We start from the raw sequence: 17014 nt of genomic DNA, 5'->3' as shown, positions 1-17014 counted from the left end.
CTTCTTTGCTTGCTTGGAGAGTTTTTTTATGAGAGCTCCCAACCTAGTGAAATATAGGTATTAAATAGAAAGAAGGGCTGAGTTCCAGGGTTCTGACACTTCTACCGGACAGGTCTCTAGAAAAGACAGGCCCTGGCAAACACTGCTAAGGACAAATATTGAGTGAAGCCTGGTTAACTGGCCTCAGTCACAGAATGATGTAGTTTGAGAGTGCTGTTGTATCTAAAAGCAGTGGCTTTAAAACTGGGGTATGCTGGGGCCGGCCTGGTGGCACAGCAGTTAAGTTCGCACATTCCACTTCTCAGGCGGCCTGGGGTTCGCCGCTTCGGATCCCGGGTACGGACACGGCACTGCTTGGCAAAAAGCCATGCTGTGGCAGGTGTCCCATGTATAAAGTAGAGGAAGATGGGCACGTATGTTAGCTCAGGGCTAGTCCTCCTCAGCAAAAAGAGGAGGACTAGCAGTAGTTAGCTCAGGCCTAATCTTCCTCAAAAAAAAAAAAACAAAACCAAAAAACCTGGGGTACACAGACCCTTGTGGCACACAATGACTTTCCAGGGGGTGTCTGGGCATGGGTACTTCTAAGGAAATAAATATTCAGACTATAACTCCCATACATGCTCTTTGTAAAGCTGACCTTTCCAAGAGCACGCCTGTGATCTACAGTTCTCTCTCCAGCCACTCCCACATTCACAATCACCTCACTCCCACTTCAAAAAAGCAGCACGGCCCTCTTACCCTCCTGAATCTTACCATGGGATAATTTTACAGTGCCTTGCTTCTGACGGGAGTCCCAAAAGAGCAGGGCAAGAAACGGTAAAAGAGATACTCCCTTATTTCATCCAGGCAATAAGCTCTTGGCAAGGTTGTGTGCCCTCATCATAGATCTGAGAATTCATGTTCAGAAGTGAGACGGTTGTCATGAAGTGTGCACTAATCTATTTATTTGAACTGAAAAACTGAAATCAGACTTGGATCTGATGGAAAGCAAGACTGATTTGGCTGGACAGTTTGACCATAGAAACCATCTTTGTCAATTAGATTACATAGTGCTTCTTTCCTGTAAATTTAATAAGCTAAATCTGCAGTACCAAAGTTTTGACAAAAACATATATAAAACTCATACTACATAATATGTCAGAAATCACATCTTTTTCAACTATCTAAACTTGATATATAATTTCAGGTGTTAACTTAAAAATAGGATACAATTTTTTCTAAATTATTTTAGGAGGTATAAGAACAGGAAGTTTCGTGAAAGGAACTGAGGGCTCCTAAATCCTAACTGGCAAGGTGGTGTGACATTTAACACTTCCCTGGCTGGGGGCAGGGGTTGGGGTGACACAGTGGGAGTGCTGTAATCCCTCTGTCCGTTGGGCACTGTCTAATGAGGAATCCTTTCTGTCTTGTGGTGGTGCTTGTGAAATTGAAGGAGTTATTAGAAGCATGCCACAGCCCCAGTCATATTCAGCCCCTAAACACCTGGTAATAAAGTGATTATGATCGAGGAGTTTTCACTGCCTGAGTTTTTCAGATAGTCCATGTAGATCGGCAGTACAGCTTTTCAGCTGCTGTCCCCAGAGACAGAAGCTTAAAAGAGGAAGTTAATAAAGGAAGTGATAGGCATTCTGACCTTGCAAGTTTAAGAGTTTCTTTTCCTGAGAATATAATACAACTTAATTTGATTTGGCATCACTCATATCTGCTAAGTCCTTGGCTATTAATTAATTAATTATTGCTATAAAAGAATTATTCATCTCAAGAGGATAGAGTAAGAGGTATGAACAAGGGAGGAAGGCTAGATTCAGCCGATCTTCAAAAAGACAGACTTGCTATTCTCCACAAACGAAGCCCCACAGGCACTGCACAGGGAGCTGGGGAGTCTCGATCCACCGTCTCGGGCTGTGGCTGCCCAGTTCCAGTAAGGATGTAAGTAACTTGGCTGGGGGATGGGACAAAGACTCGGATCCAGAAATACACCTCCACAAGACTGGGCAGCGTTGCAACTTTTGTCTCCCATGTTACCTGCCCCACAGCCTGGGCTAAAAGTGAGGGGGTTACTGTGTTGCAGGAATCAGAACTCATATATTTAGCTGCCACCTTGGAACTAAGTGAGATATAAAGTAAAATGTCCTCAGTTTATGCCGGGTTAACTGAGAAAAACATGAGAGGACTTCAGAGTTCTAGTCCCGGCTTTGCTGTGTGACTCTGGGGCCCAGTTTCCTCAACTGGGAACTCAGGATGCTTGGCATTGTAAGTGAAATTCAGGAAAATCCCAAACCAGACGGGAGCTAAGCTCCTTCCCCACACACACACTTGCTGAGCTAATGAATCAGCTCTCATTTCTACCGTATTTCTTCTCGCTTTCTGTGTACCTCTCTCCTTCTCGTTCCTCTCCAACTCAACGCAAAGGCTGGCCTAAATGTTCCAAGATCTGTCGCCGCTTTTTCTGCCCAGGCACAAACACGAGGCTGATGGCCAGTACCGCTTGATCAGCTCCTTGTATAGACTCAGGAGAAAGCTCGGATATGAACAAAAGCCCAGGATCCTCACTTCATCATACTTCTTATAAAGTGTGAGGTGCCTCCAGCCTTGTTGCATCATCTTCTCAAATCACAGAAAGACAAGGAGAAGGGCTCTTCTCTCCCCACATCACATTCTACGTTATCCCGTGAACCTTCTCTCCATCAGTAACAGCCACTGTTCACAGAGGGCGGACTCCATGTTCCATGCGCTGTGCTAAGCACTTTATATACACAATCTCACTAAACCCTCACAGTAACTTTTGGATAAGTGTTATCATCTCCATTTTACAGATGAGAAATTTGAGGCCAAGAGAAGCTACATGACTTGCTCAAGGTACACAGCTTGTAAATGGCAGATCTCGATTATGCAGACTTCAGAACCCAGGATGAAACTGGACTTGGGTAAGAGGTGAGACATGAACCTGTATCTTCTGACTCCTGGTTACCCAGTCAGGAAGTGACAGCCATTTAAGTTCTCTGAGGCTTATTTTTTTCACTTGAAAAATGGGATGATAATACCTGCCTCCAAGGGTTGTTGTAATGAGATGGAAGGTACATGCAAGTTCTCTCTAAGATGAAAAAAATGCCAGGTTTGGGTAGGCTTACTCTAGAAGAAGAAAATACAGACACTGGGTTCGTCTCTCAGCCTTCACAGCTGCCTCTGCCTCCACAGACCTCTGCGGCCATCTCTGAGAGAGGCTTGGGCTCCAGCGTGGCTTCAGGGCCACGCTCTGACCACAGTGCCAAGCTCGATCTCCAGGCACCTGGCAACCTGTTTCCCGATTTTGTGGGTGGTGGCCCTTCTTGCACTCCACAGGGGCTGTGTGGGTGGCGCCTGTTTCTGTGGAAGATGGAAAGGTGCCAGTAGGCCTTGTTCAGGGAGTGCCCTTCTATGTGGAGATACTTGAGCGGAAGTCATAGGCAGGCCTAGGCCTCATCTGCTCCCAGAATTCCCTTCTTTAGGACAGGGTCTTCTGTTGCTGCTGTTACTAGATTTATAATGGAATCATTTCCATCTTTCTTTATTTTAAAATTCAAAGTAACTTTTTCTTTTTTGTTGATCTGTATTTTCTATAACAAACAAGTACTGTTTCTATCAAAAGAAAAAAAGACCCATAGTGTTATCCACCAGTGATAATCACTGTTAACACACTGAAATATATTTACCTATCCTCCTTCCATGCACATATAAAAATATACACTTCACAGGCTCTTTCATAATCTGCTTTTTCCACTCGACTAGCAATCATGAATACCTTTTCTTGCCAAGAAATATATTTCTGTAAGATGATAATTCATAATTAAATTGTATGGACTTATCATACCTAATACTGGATACAAATTATTTCTCCTTTTTCACTATTACCCACACCTCTGTGACACACGTCCACGTGGAAGAATCTTTAGGTCCATCCTTATTTCCAAAGAAAATTCTCAGAGGGGAAATTCCTGGGTCAAAGGGCATGTTTTTCTTTTTTAAAATAAACTTTGGGGGCTGGCCTGGTGGTGCAGCGGTTAAGTTGGCACGTTCCGCTTCTCGGCGGCCCGGGGTTTGCTGGTTCGGATTCCAGGTGCAGACATGGCACTGCTGGGCACGCCATGCTGTGGTAGGCATCCCACGTATAAAGTAGAGGAAGATGGGCAGGGATGTTAGCTCAGGGCCAGACTTCCTCAGCAAAAAGAGGAGGACTGGCAGTAGTTAGCTCAGGGCTAATCTTCCTTAAAAAAAATAAATAAAAAACAAAATAAAATAAACTTTGATTTTTAGAACAGCTTTAGATTTATAGAAAAGTTACAAAGACAGTACAGAGGGTTCCAATATCTAGTTTCCTCTATTATTAACACCTTACATTAGTATCGTGCATTTGTTACAGTGAGCCAATATTGGTACACTAGTCCATTCTTGATTCAGGTTTCCTTAGTCTTTCTCTAATATCCTTCTTCTGTTCCAGATTTCACTCAAGATACCACATTTCATCTAGTCATCAGGTCTCCTTAGTCCCCTCCTGGCTGTGACAGTTTCTCAGCCTTTCTCGTGTTCGATGACCTTGACAGTTTTGGGGAGTACTGGTGAGGTATTTTGTAGGATGTCCCTCAAATGGGATTTGTCGGATGTTTTTCTCAGGATAGGCCATGGTTATGGGCCTTCAGAAGGAAACCTGCAGAGGTAAAGACTCATCCTCATCGCACCCTACCAAGGGCACGTGACCTCGCACTGCTGATGTTGCTCTTACACATCCGGCCGTGGCCGTGGTGAAGGTCTCCCACTGTGAAGTTACTCGTGCCCTTCGCACGCTGCACTCTTTGGAAGGAAGCCACTATGAACTCACACTGAAGGAGTGAGGACTTATGCTTCCCCTCGTTGAGGGTAGAGTATGTGCATAAATTATCTGAAATTCTTCTGAACACGAGATTTGTCTCTTCTCCTTTATTTATTTATTTATTCAATCATTTATTTATAGCAGTATACTCATGGATATTTATTTTTATACTTTGGGTTATAATCCAATACTACTTTATTAATTTTGTTGTTCAAATTCTTGGCTTTGGCCTTCGGGAGCTCTTTTAGTTAGCTTCTGTGGCCCCCTGACATACCCCCATCAATGTGGGGTTTGTTGGGGTTTTTTTTCAGCACTTCCTTACTTTCTGGCACTACAAAATGCTCCAGGCTCATCCTGTCTATTTCCTGCCACAGTCCTAGAATCAGATATTCTCCAACAAGCAAAGAATATGTATTTATAAAGGCATTTGACATATTATTGTTAACCCGCCCTCCAGAAATCCTCTTATGCTGATTTACAATCACTACTCACATAGGTATGAGAATGCCCATTTTCCCCACACCTTTACCAATGAAGGGCAGTTTCAAAGTGTCTATGGGGATGAGACACTTTGTGTGTGTGTGCGCTTCTCCTCTCTGAAATAACGTCCACGTTTTATTTGGTTTCCTGCTGAACTCCAAGAGGAAAACGGCACGGGGTGGCAAGCGCTCCCTTGCCTCTGCCTTTCTGCCGGCTTTCTGGCCTCCCAGCCCTCCTCCAGCACCGCGGGTTCCTCCTAACCGGCAACCTCCTGGTGAGGAATGAAAGGAACCCTGCCAAACCCTCCATTAGGGCCAAGGCAACTCCAGGGGCTCAAGGGTGAGAGGCAGAAACAGCCCAAGGGTTACCTTCCCTGCTTCCTGCACCTTCGGAAAACCCACTCGACCCAGCTTCCAGTTTCCTCATCTTTTCTTGGTGAGTGAACAACAGAAACCAAATCTCTCTCAGGCAGTTTCCTTCCACAGAAATTATAAACATAGGATTTAATAAAATGCCGGACTTCAAATTTCCTGTTGCCTCAGCTGCTGTATCTAACAAGTTACCCAAGGGAGAGGGAGAAAGGATCAATAAATAAATACATACTTGACACTATTCTCTAACCTCTGTATGAATAGTACGCTTTTTTTTAAGTGTCCCAGATTGGTTCTCAGTAGTTTTGAGTCCCATGATGACCCTGAACTGGGGTCCAGAAGTTTCAGAAAGCTGGAAATTGGAAGCAGACCAACTCCCAAGACCTCGTGCTAGCCCTCACGTCGCAGAGAGTGATGAACGTGGGTCTAAGTAGAGACACCTAGGTTTGAGTCACAGCTTTGCCATTCACTAGCTGTGGGATTCTGAGTTCAGTGTTTTTACTTAGAAATGGAGGACAATTTAGTACGTACCTGGAAGAGCTGCTGGGAGGATTAAATGAGGATTAATGTACACAGAGTGTTTGGTATATACGTAAAAGCATGGTATGGTACCTGACACATAAAAAGTGCTTAATATATTTTATAGTTACAGATGAAGAAATCAAGGCTGAGAGAGGCAAAAAGTCATACGGTGAGTTGACAGCAGTGAGATCAACTGAAAGTCAGAGTCTCTGGTTTCTGAATGCACCATCATACCTGCTAGCTCCATTTTTCTCTAAGAATGCCATTTATTAACAAAAGAGCTAACACCGTGGTCACACATGGGCTGTAAGCATCACACTGTCATGTGAAAGGATTCAAGATTCCTTCTCAAGCCCGTTCTCTTGGTGTTTGGTAAGAGAGGCCTTTGTTAACAATGACAGTAAACAGCTATAATTTATTGAGTGCTTTACACGCGCCAATCATCATGCTCAAAATCTTACAAGCACCACCTCCCTATCCTGCTGAGTCCACCAGCAAGCTGTGTTGACTCATGACTCGTGCTGCGCAACCTCCATGTGCCTGTTCGTCCTCTCCCCCACTGCACCGCCATCTCTTGCTTGAACTACTGCCGTTGCCTTTTGACTGGTCTTCCCACTTCCGCCCTTGCTTCACTAGTTAGTTTTCAACTGCATTTAGAGTAATATTTTTAAAAATGTGCAACAGATGTCACTGCCTTACTTAAAAATCCTTTGATGGCTTCCTATAGCCTAAGTAATAAAGCCCATGGCCCACAAATCCCCACGTGGTTTGGCCCCTGCTACCTCTCTAACCTACTTCGTGCCACCTGCCAGCCATATTAGCTTTCCTGCCTTCAGGCATTTGCTGTTCTGTCTCAAAAGCTCTCCTGGCTTGGAATGATGGCTCCTTAACATTTGGGTCAGCTCCAACGGCACCTTCTCAGAGGCTTTCCTTGACCGAGCAATCCAGAGCAGCCACGCCATCCCCGCACTCTTCCACTGGACAACTGTACTGTCTGCCCAGCGCTGATCACTGTTGAAAGTTACTTAGAGATGCTAAGAGTCCTGAACTACTTTGTTCCCTGCTAAATCACTAGTACCTGATCCTTGTACCTGGGCACCAATGAAACCTCAATAAATATTTTTGAATGAACAAATGATCAAAACAACCCCATAAAGTATTACTGTTCCAGAAACCTTCCAAGCCTTCCCAGGCAAAATGTGGCAGCTTGCTGGTCTTCCAGGAATCTCATGGATAGCCTGCTTCTACAGGTGAGCCCAGGCTCCGTTTCTTTTCTAACTGTCACTGTAATCACCAGGCACATATAACCACTGGGGGCTTTAATCCACAGGTGTGGATTAAAATGCTGTATCATAAACAGTGATACTCTTACAAACAACTCAGACTGATTGCTAAGGGATGGGCGTGTCCAATGGACAAGGAACACTGTGTCACTGAGGGCAAGCAGAAGGAAGCTCAAGTCCAACCCTCCCCAGGCAAGGAAACCAGAAGAATCAATTCACTTCCCTGAGGAAATGTTCTCATCTGGCTTCCTTATAGAACAGCTGCGCGTTTGGCAACTTCCAGGCCTCTATAGTCGAGCTCTGAGCTGGGCGAGGCGGGCTTGGATTCCAAGACTCTGGAAACCCATCTCTCAGGCTAATGTCTATGGAGGGAGAGAGTCCTCCAGGCCGAGATGGAAGTAAAGGCGTACTTATTCACTGCTCCTCTCCTCCCTCAGATGACACAGCAGCTGAGCACGGATCCTGAACGGGCAGAGCTGGGGCGGTTATTGTGGTAGTAAAGACAGACAGTGGAAAAAGCAAACAACTAAGGATCAGAGACATGGCTTCAGCACCCTGCTCCAGCACACATTAGCAGTACGACCTTGGGTGAGATGCCTCTAAAGTTTCTACCTCTGTAAAATGAGGATGATGATGCGTGTAAGTACTCACTAAATCGATACTACTACTATTATTATACTATTATTATTTGCTAGCCACCACTTCACCAACGTTTTCACATTCAGTTTTCATAATAATAACCCTGTGCAATAGCATTAACACTCCATGTTACTGATGAAAAAAGAGGAGCTGAGAAAGGAAGTGCTATCCCAAAGTCCCACAGCTAGGCAGAGCCTGGCCCTTGTTTTAGCCCTGAGCAGAAAACTTAACGACAAGTGAAGGCGGCATTTGAGGGGCTCTGCAGGCAGCCCGTCTGCATTTACCTGTCCAAGTTACTGGTAACGCCTCATCACAGTGGCACAGGTAGTAACCTCCGCTGATTGCTAAAGATTTTTGCAAGGCCTCTGCAGACTCAAACTCCAATTTGGACAGTAATTACTAGAAAACTTCCTCCCTGCTACAGGGGATCCCAACAGTCTCTTAAGAAAAAAAAAAAAAGGTACAGCTAGATGTTTTCAGTTTTTACAACTACAGTCAGTCTGTGACTTCCCTGTCGTAACCTGGCTGCAAGTTAGCCATGCGCCTCAGATTCTCACTTGCTTCTTGTGGGTTCTGGCAAACAGTCACGGAAAAGGGCCTGCCACCAAGACACTACCACCCAGACTTAGGACAGCACCTGTCCTGGTCAGATATTAGTTTCCATTTTAATCCCATCTGTCCTGAGGTGAGAGGCCCCCAGGTCTTACGCCCTTCTAATCAGACTCTACAGAAACTATCTTTCAAGGCTTCAGCGGACTTTCTTTTTTTTTTAAAAGTGTGGCACCTGAGCCAACAACTGTTGCCAATCTTCCTTCATTTTTTCCCCCTGCTTTTTCTCCCCAAATACCCCCAGCACCTACTTGTATATTTTAGTTGCAGGTCCTTCTAGTTGTGGCATGTGGGACGCCGCCTCAGCATGGCCTGACGAGCGGTGCCATGTCCGCGCCCAGAATCCGAATGAACCAGCGAAACCCTGGGCTGCTGAAGCAGAGCATGCGGAGTGACCCTCTCAGCCACGGGGCCGGCCCCTTCAGCTGACTTTCACTCCTGCCCACTAGAGAGCAAAATCGGAGGTAAGCTGAGGCGATGCCCCCTTGTCGGCCTTCAGGGAACCAGTGAGGAAGCTGCTCTGCGAGACCCCTGCTGTCCCCTGGCAGCCTCCGGGTTCACCATTTTATCCCCAGTGTTGAGCAACATGCCTGGCTCTTAGGATGCATTAGGCAGTTGGCACAGAGTATCTCTCACAACCTGCCTTGGCCTAGAAGGGATTTAGCCGGTGAAGTGAAAGGAGGGAAGGCTCACCTTCAAGGCGGAAACTATGTCCCGCAGGAAAGCAGACCTTTCTCCTAGGAGTAGTAAGATCTGTCTGCTTGGAGAACGCCTAAAGGAGGCAGTACGCTGCTAGGATCGTCCACTTTGCCACTTTCCCATCCAAGCCCTTCTGAACTGTGTGACTTCGGCAAAGCTATTTAACGTCTCTAAGCCTCAGTCTTCTTATCTGTGAAGTGGGGAGTGATTCATTCGTTCACACTTTCAGGGAACAAATATTTACTGAGCACCCATAATACATTTTAAGAGGTGCTGGCACTACAGAAATGAACATGACTGACAAGGTCCCTGTTCTCACGGAGCTTAATTTCTAGTGAAGGAGACAACTGACAATCATGTAAACAAATAAATAATTTCAGATAGTGGAAAGTACTACGAAGAAAACAAAGCAGGATGCTGGGAGAGAGAATAATGGGTGCATGTGTGTTGGGGGGCAACTTCGGAGGGGGAAATTATCAGGATCCACCTCTTAGAGTTGATACAAGTATTAAATGAGATAATGGATGTGATGTGTTTAGCATACTTACTAACAACTCATGAGCACTCAACCGAGTCAACTGTTTTTATATTACTCCCATCCCGAAGGCAGTCACCTCTCTTTCACCTCACAGTGCCTGAGCCCTGCTATGTGCCAGCGAGGGGACTACAGAGGGGAATCAGATAGGCACTCACAGTCTGGCAGAGAATGCAGCCTATGTGCTGTGAGAGAAGGAAGATGTGGTAAATTCCACCTAGAGTCAGAAAAGACTATCAATCAGTGCTGACAGACGGATTGGTGTCTTCCAGGAAGACTAGGGGGCCAGAAGGAGGCCATGCCAGGTGGAGGGAACAGCTTGAACAAACTCTTGAAGACGTGCACCAGCTCAGCATGTTCAGGGAGCTGTGAAAAGTCAGAACGGATGGAGATGAAGTGTGAGCGAGTACTGAAAAAGAGAGTACCCCATCAGCAGTTCCTAGTGCGCATCTTCACGGGTCATGCTTGAAGTGTCTCCCAAGAAGATGCAGGGGGTGTGGATGGGAAGGAACAGAACAGAAGGGTGACAGAGCTCCATATGGCGTCTACCACACTGCGAGCACTCCAAAATGTGAACAGGGCTATGTTTAAAATATTCAGCCTGGCTTCTGTGTGACATCCCCCAAGGCAGCACAAACAGATGTTTGAGGGAAAAAAGAAAAAACAAACACCCAGTGGTAACTCAATATAAAGCCTGCGTGGGGGGAAGCAGGCATCAGGCTGCTCAAATGTGATGGTCTCATCAGCACGAGTCTGAAACTCAGCTTGGAAGAGTACATCAGGTGCCAATGTATGATGCTGGGGGTCTGCAGTGAATGGACACTTGTTTCCAAGCAGAGCCAGGGACTCCCTGTTTGCCAGAGCCGGACTCACTTGTCTAAGAGTCTAAGGCCGTGAGAGGGCTCTGAAATGGGGAAACAGAAAACTACAAGGAGGTTTCTTGTGCCAAGTTAATAGCTCAGGCATCTCTGCCAGCATATCTTCTTTGAGACGAGAGTAACTGTGGAGCAGTTTGTGAAAGGGAATGTTCAGACAGAGGCCTGCTTCTCTGCCTGTTCATTACTCTGCCCTATCCCTGCCCTTGCAGTAAACGCTCTTGTTGTGAGTCTCCCCAGGAGATGGAGAAGCAGATAAGAAAGCTATCCCCACTCCCGATATTCCAAAAGCTCATGATTCAGCCATCAGGTCTGGACTGTGGGAATCTTCCCCTTTTGGGAGGAAGGCTGCTTGATGCAGACAGTCAAGGACATGAACCTCACATCCAGTCTCTATTCAGTCAATCTTACCAGAAGCTCTCCCTGCATTCCAGGTCAGTGCTGGCAGATGAGAGAGAGCACTAGTCTGGCCAGAAGAGAGGAAGATGACCCGAAACACATGAATACATCAAACAGGAGAGCCGAAGCAAAGACAGAAAAGGAAGTGAACACTGCAGGTCTCCATCCTTTGCATGTCATCACCCAATCTCAAAACTGAACAAAGCCCACTGCTCTGAATCTAAGGGCTGTCCTAGGCACTGGAAGAAGTAGCAGATACCCAACATGACATCGTGTAAAACGCAGCCACAGCCTTTGTCACATTCAGAAGATCTCCCCATAGGCCATTAAACCTACAGACCCCACCACAGTCGTCCCTTTATTCTACAGTACTGCACTTCTGCCTGAGCCCTAGAGTTGAAAATCATAGATATTACAAGACAAGACTAGGCCATGGGACCATCATAAATCACTTGAGCACAGAGGAGTCTCTGGGTGAGCCAGCAGTCATCTTAGAAGCTCAGGGGATGAGGCGGATGGTTAAGTTTTGCTCAGTGAAGAGCAATGATAATTTTTAAAGGGCCAGGACTAGGGTGTAAGTACAGGGTGCTGGAGGAAGGAGATAAAAGATCATTAAAGACACATTCTTCCTTCCTCCTAGTTTTTGCTGAAGCCAGGTCTGTTTGTGATACTCAAATGACATAATCCTGCCATTCAGACCTGTTCCATCCATCCGCAGAAGAGGCCGTTTACGGCTTAGTGTCAACATAAATCAGATGTCATAAGGTTTGTTTACGACACCTGGAAAGTGACTGCTCTCCAGGGGCCTATTGCAGGGCCCACCAGAGCAGACAGAGCGTTCCTCTGAGGGTGGAGTAAGGCCCAGTCACCCTCTAAGGCTGCATGGTTGAGGAGCATCTGCCAGCAATCCAGATGGCTCCCTGCTGCGAGACTGAAAGGAGCAGGAGGAGCACAGAGAAACCAAGGTTTGCATCCAGTCCTTGCGTTTATTAACCGGGTCCCCCTGGGCAAACCTTCACTGGGCCTCGGTTTCCTCATCTGAAAAGCAGGGTCAATGATTCACAGGTTCTTTGTGAATGTAAAAGCATATGGCACATGGTAAATGCTCATTAAGCAACCGCTTTTCTCATGACATGGTGAGTGAGACAGTGTCTGCAGGTACCAGACTTGGCTCCCCTCTTCCCTCCTGGATTAGATGGTCTCTCAGGCTCTCACATTCTGAGTCCCAGTCAAAATGAAATCTTCTGTAGGACAGTAAGTAAGTCAGATTGCTCTCCTACACCAGCATGAGAAGTTAACAAAGAGTGTACAGACCTTTTTGCTTTCCCCACCCACTCACCCACTCACCATTTAAAACCTTCTGCTGCAGTCTTCACTGAGCCCAGTACAGAAGGGTGGGAGGGAGGGAATGACAACAAAATAAATATTTCAGCTAATCTTTGAAAAGATGGGGAAAAGATGAGAAAATTCTTTTAGGGGTTGTTTTTAAATTTAAAGACATTTGCTGTGAGACAATAAAGCCACTCCTCTCTAAAAACTACTTTTAGAGCCCTTGGCTGAAGTATATGCAAGAAAGAAAAAAAGAAGTTAAAAAGAAGATGATAATTCTGTACACGGAAGTTTAAGAAAAGCCTATGGAACAACTTCTTTTATGCTCAGCTGGAAAGAGAAAGCTCTTTTCCTTCCCAAACTGCTTTTCTAATCTCTGCTAAGTCTGATTTTTTTCCCCTCAACTTCATTGAGATCTAATTGACTGACATATAACATTGGGTAAGTTTAAGGTGTACAATGTGATGATTTGATACACATATATATTGCGAAATGTTTACCACAACAAGGTTAACATGTCCTTTACCTCATGTAATTGCCCTCTTGTTGTTGCTGTTAGCATCTAAGCCTGATTTCTGACAGGGCTCGGAGCCCTGGGGGGACGAAGGACTCTGGGAGTGGCTATCATATGCCTCTTCTTGCCCACTGAAGAGGAGGGGAAGACCAGGCTGTGGAAATGGGGTTAGATTAAGTGAAGGGACCTAGCAACCAAGGGGGGAACCACCCGTCTAGTGAAAGACAAGACAATCACCCACTTAGCTCTTACTCACTTTAATTGGAATGAATGGTCACAACGTGGCTGTAAAGGGCACTCTGGCTAGGGGTCAAAGACAGACTCTCAAATTAGGCCTAGCACAGGAATTTAAAAATTGTCTGAAGGAGGAGAAAAGAATGACTCCATGAATCTGACATAACTCCACACTAGAGGCTTTATTTTTTCTCCTTCATTCCAACTCCCCCTCCCCTCCCCTCTGGTAAAGAACAGTAATGGCACTGAAATCCACAGATAATCCTTAAATCTCTGTGGTAGCTCCAGTTCTAAACTCCTCCTTCATACTGACGGTTTGAACAGCTGTTAACAAGTCATAACAAGGACCTCTCTTGCACCAGCCTGGAATATCGATAGCCTTTCTCTTTCCCTACCCAAATCATAAATGAAGGCTGTCCTGACCACTCCAGCCCACAGAGCCTATTCATCGTTTCATTCTCAGACTCACAGTGCCTGTGTCCTGCCTGTAGGGACAGGGGAACTTTAGTGGTTATACTGTTCCTGGGACAGTGGCACGAATGCAGGATCCTGAGAGCTGGTGAGACTAGGTGAGCTAGAAGCAGCCTAACCAAGAGAATATGCGTGAATGGTTGCCATGGAGGCAAGGGGAGAGTCAGAGCCAGCAAGAGGGGAAGAGAGGCAGCCCTGAGCAGTGAGTCATGTCCACAAAGAGGATAATTCATTACAAAGGCCACACTTCAGAGAGTCAAGGAAGGCCAGGAAGTGGAGTGCAAGTGGAGCAGGACTGAAGAGCTCAGGTTGGAGGCTGTGAGCAGTGGTGGGCACTGGAAACCTCTGTATGAAGTCCTGGCCGGGCAGTTTGGGGCAAAGCCCATGAGGCTGAAGAGAGTCACCCAAGATTGGGCACCAAGCACTTAATGTGAAATCCTTGGCACTGGTCACCCGCTACCACAGGCGTCTCTGGTGGTGCTATTAATCTGCTATGATACTTGGCATTTCCTCCTCTAGACAGCGAACTGCTGCTCAAGGGCATGGATTATGACTTACTCCTTACAACCCTGATTAGCAGCTGTGTGTCTAAGATTTGCGAAATGAAGATATAAGGGATTTGCATTTTCCCTCCATTTCCTGTACCTTATTCACCCCCCACTTAGTGAAGACAGTCACAGTTAGGTGGTTAAAAAAAGCAGGAGGCAGTCTAGGCCCCCAGGTGGCAGGCCGTGGAATAATGGTTCTTGGCTCTAGTGCATGCAGGAAGCTCCTAAGGGCATTGCATTCCACCTCACGGAGATAACACAGGACCTTGCTGAAATGCACTTCTACCTGCCCTGTGTTCATTACCTTTGTTTTCGTTGGTGCTGTTTAAAAATGTGGGAGTTTACCCATACCCAAATCCTTTACCCATTATATTTCCAGACACACTGGACAGAGGTGGCAAAAGGTGTCAGAAATCTTGGGAGCCTCTCCTCCAGCTGCCTGCCAGCTGCTCATGGACCCATCATCTTGCTTTGCTGGAGCACAGCCTGGCTCTCTCCTCCAGTCCCCACTGCCTTCCCAGAGGTCAGCCACAAGTTCACATCAAGCAACAAGCGCCATGACAAATGGAATGCCTGCTGGGATATCTTTCTAGTGTGGAGCAGCCATTAAAAGCACTTAAGGAAATCAGAAAAGGGAGGTGAGAGAATACTTGGGGAGAGCTCTAGGATAGGGAGGGCAGAAGGGAAAGCATCAGCCCCCCTCCTACCTTGGAGGAAAAGCAGGCCATAAACAGCAAAATTGGTTCTAAAAACTGGAGCTGCCTTCAGGAAACTCCAGACCGCTGTATTTTCAACCACTCTCCTGCTGGGGCCAAAACACTTCCGGGGGCCTGGGAAAACTTTTGCTAATACAAACGGAATAAAATGGCATTTCTAAACAACTATATATATTTTTAAGTTATTCAATGAGCATGCATTACAATAGGTACTTATCTATAACTCTCATCCAATTCGGACAGCATCTCTGTGAAGCAGACATTTGATACCCACTTTACAGACTGGAAACTGAGGTTCAGAGAGGTCAGTGACTTGACCACATTTGGAGCCCACCTTTGCCCGACTGCAAAGCCAGTGTTCTTTCGACCAAAAAGAACGTTGGGCTGGGCTGTGAATCCTCGCAGGTCTGCATCATTCTCCCCCACCTGTTGGATCTGTTACTCCTGCATTAATTAGGTATTAGTATGGGTGGTCTGTAAAGTGAAGGGGCCTTGCCTGTCCACCTGATTAAAGGAAGAATGAACCTATCTATCTTAAGTGGGCTAATGGAGTCTCTCTGCTGGGATCTTTCTTTAATCTTCTAGCTGTCATAACCATCTAAAAGAGAAGGACTAGGTTCTGAGATAAGTAGGTAACATACCCTTGGGAGTCACTTTCCTCTCTGAGTTTTAGTATCCTCATCTGTAAAATGGGTCCAAGAAAACCTACATACTAGAGTAGTTGTGAACACTAAATAAGATATCTTATTAAAGTCCTTAATATTATATCTGGCACAAGGTAAATATAATGATAGCTTTTATTGTAATTTCTGTTTTATTTCAGATAAGCAGTTTTGGAAAATACACAGGTTTAGCATCAACTTGTTCTCATTCAGTAGGTGCTATTTATTGTTGAAAAATTCTTTTTAAATTTTGAGTTTGTTTCATGGCCAAGAACAACTACAACAGAAGAGAGGCAGTGCAAGCACAGACAACTTAAGTTCAGGAGGCAGAGCGCCACATTCCCTCAGGAGCTGGTCCTTTCCTTTGCTGCTCAATCAGCTTAGAGCAGACTGGAAGGAAGGCTATTTAGAGATTAGAAACATAGTCTCTCTCTATGTGTGTGTATATACACACACACACATATATATATATATATGGCAGGAACCTTGAGCATTTTAGGAGGCGAAAGACATGTGTAGGATGGATTAATGCAAATGGCTTTGCTTCTAGTTATATAGTCCCCTGAAGGCACATTTGCAAGAGGAACTCTCTTGAGATGAGCGGATCCTTGGGAGGCTAATTTGGGCTGGTTCCCGGGCTTGCCTGCCAGCTTAACTGAGCAGGGAGCAGTGAACTGAAGGAGAATCAGGCTGATACTGTGTCCTCACCCCTGCTCCTCACTCTGACCCCCACAGGGGCATGGAGACCCAGAGGTTCTTCTTGGGTCTTAGGTTTTAGTCTCCTGTACTTCGGACACAGCCACTCTGGTGGTGAACTGCATCACCTTCTGCCCTCTGTCCACAGAAACCCGCAGCCATTGCCGCAGGAGACAGCTTCTATCTGCACCTTCATGTCTGCGCTCCTTTCAGAAAGGCTTTCTAGGTTGGAGCAAGACTAACCTTGCTCCCCGGCAAATGGAAAACATGCTTCAATTCACTGGCCCTGAGGAAACAGTGCACAGTGGGGCAGACTGTGCAGACATGGCGAGCTCGGAGAGCGTTTGCCTCTTGGCCTTGTCTTTTAGAGGATACGGCAGGCATTACTGCCATTTGAATTTGCAAGAATGGAGAATATGGGACTCAGGGATTCAACTCAAAGCTAGATTCATTTGTGTTTTAGCTCAGCCCCCAAACAGTATATTTGGTTCTACAGAATTTCCTGTAAAATGGTAGACTTTTCAGTATAGGACAAGTATTAGTAGCTTTCTCGCATGAAAGAAGCAAAGAACAATAACTTCTTTAA

General features: G+C 45.8%; 1 protein-coding gene and 2 long non-coding RNA genes across 5 annotated transcripts in view; 2 read left to right on the top strand and 1 right to left on the bottom strand.

The window, feature by feature from the left end:
- The window catches only part of TRIM44 (tripartite motif containing 44), a 112406-nt gene that overhangs the window by 13457 nt on the left and 81935 nt on the right, over window positions 1-17014 (bottom strand). The window lies entirely within an intron of this gene.
- On the top strand, window positions 1649-4935 carry LOC139074309 (uncharacterized). The gene is made up of 3 exons (XR_011523811.1): window positions 1649-1929; window positions 2817-2934; window positions 4651-4935. It is a non-coding gene; the product is annotated as an uncharacterized lncRNA (long non-coding RNA).
- On the top strand, window positions 6916-15236 carry LOC139074310 (uncharacterized). Its single transcript, XR_011523812.1, has 3 exons — window positions 6916-8141; window positions 9015-9214; window positions 14734-15236. It is a non-coding gene; the product is annotated as an uncharacterized lncRNA (long non-coding RNA).

Source organism: Equus przewalskii, chromosome 11 (assembly GCF_037783145.1).
Source record: "Equus przewalskii isolate Varuska chromosome 11, EquPr2, whole genome shotgun sequence".
Classification (NCBI taxonomy): domain Eukaryota; kingdom Metazoa; phylum Chordata; class Mammalia; order Perissodactyla; family Equidae; genus Equus; species Equus przewalskii.
This window is presented reverse-complemented; position numbering and strand designations above follow the sequence as displayed.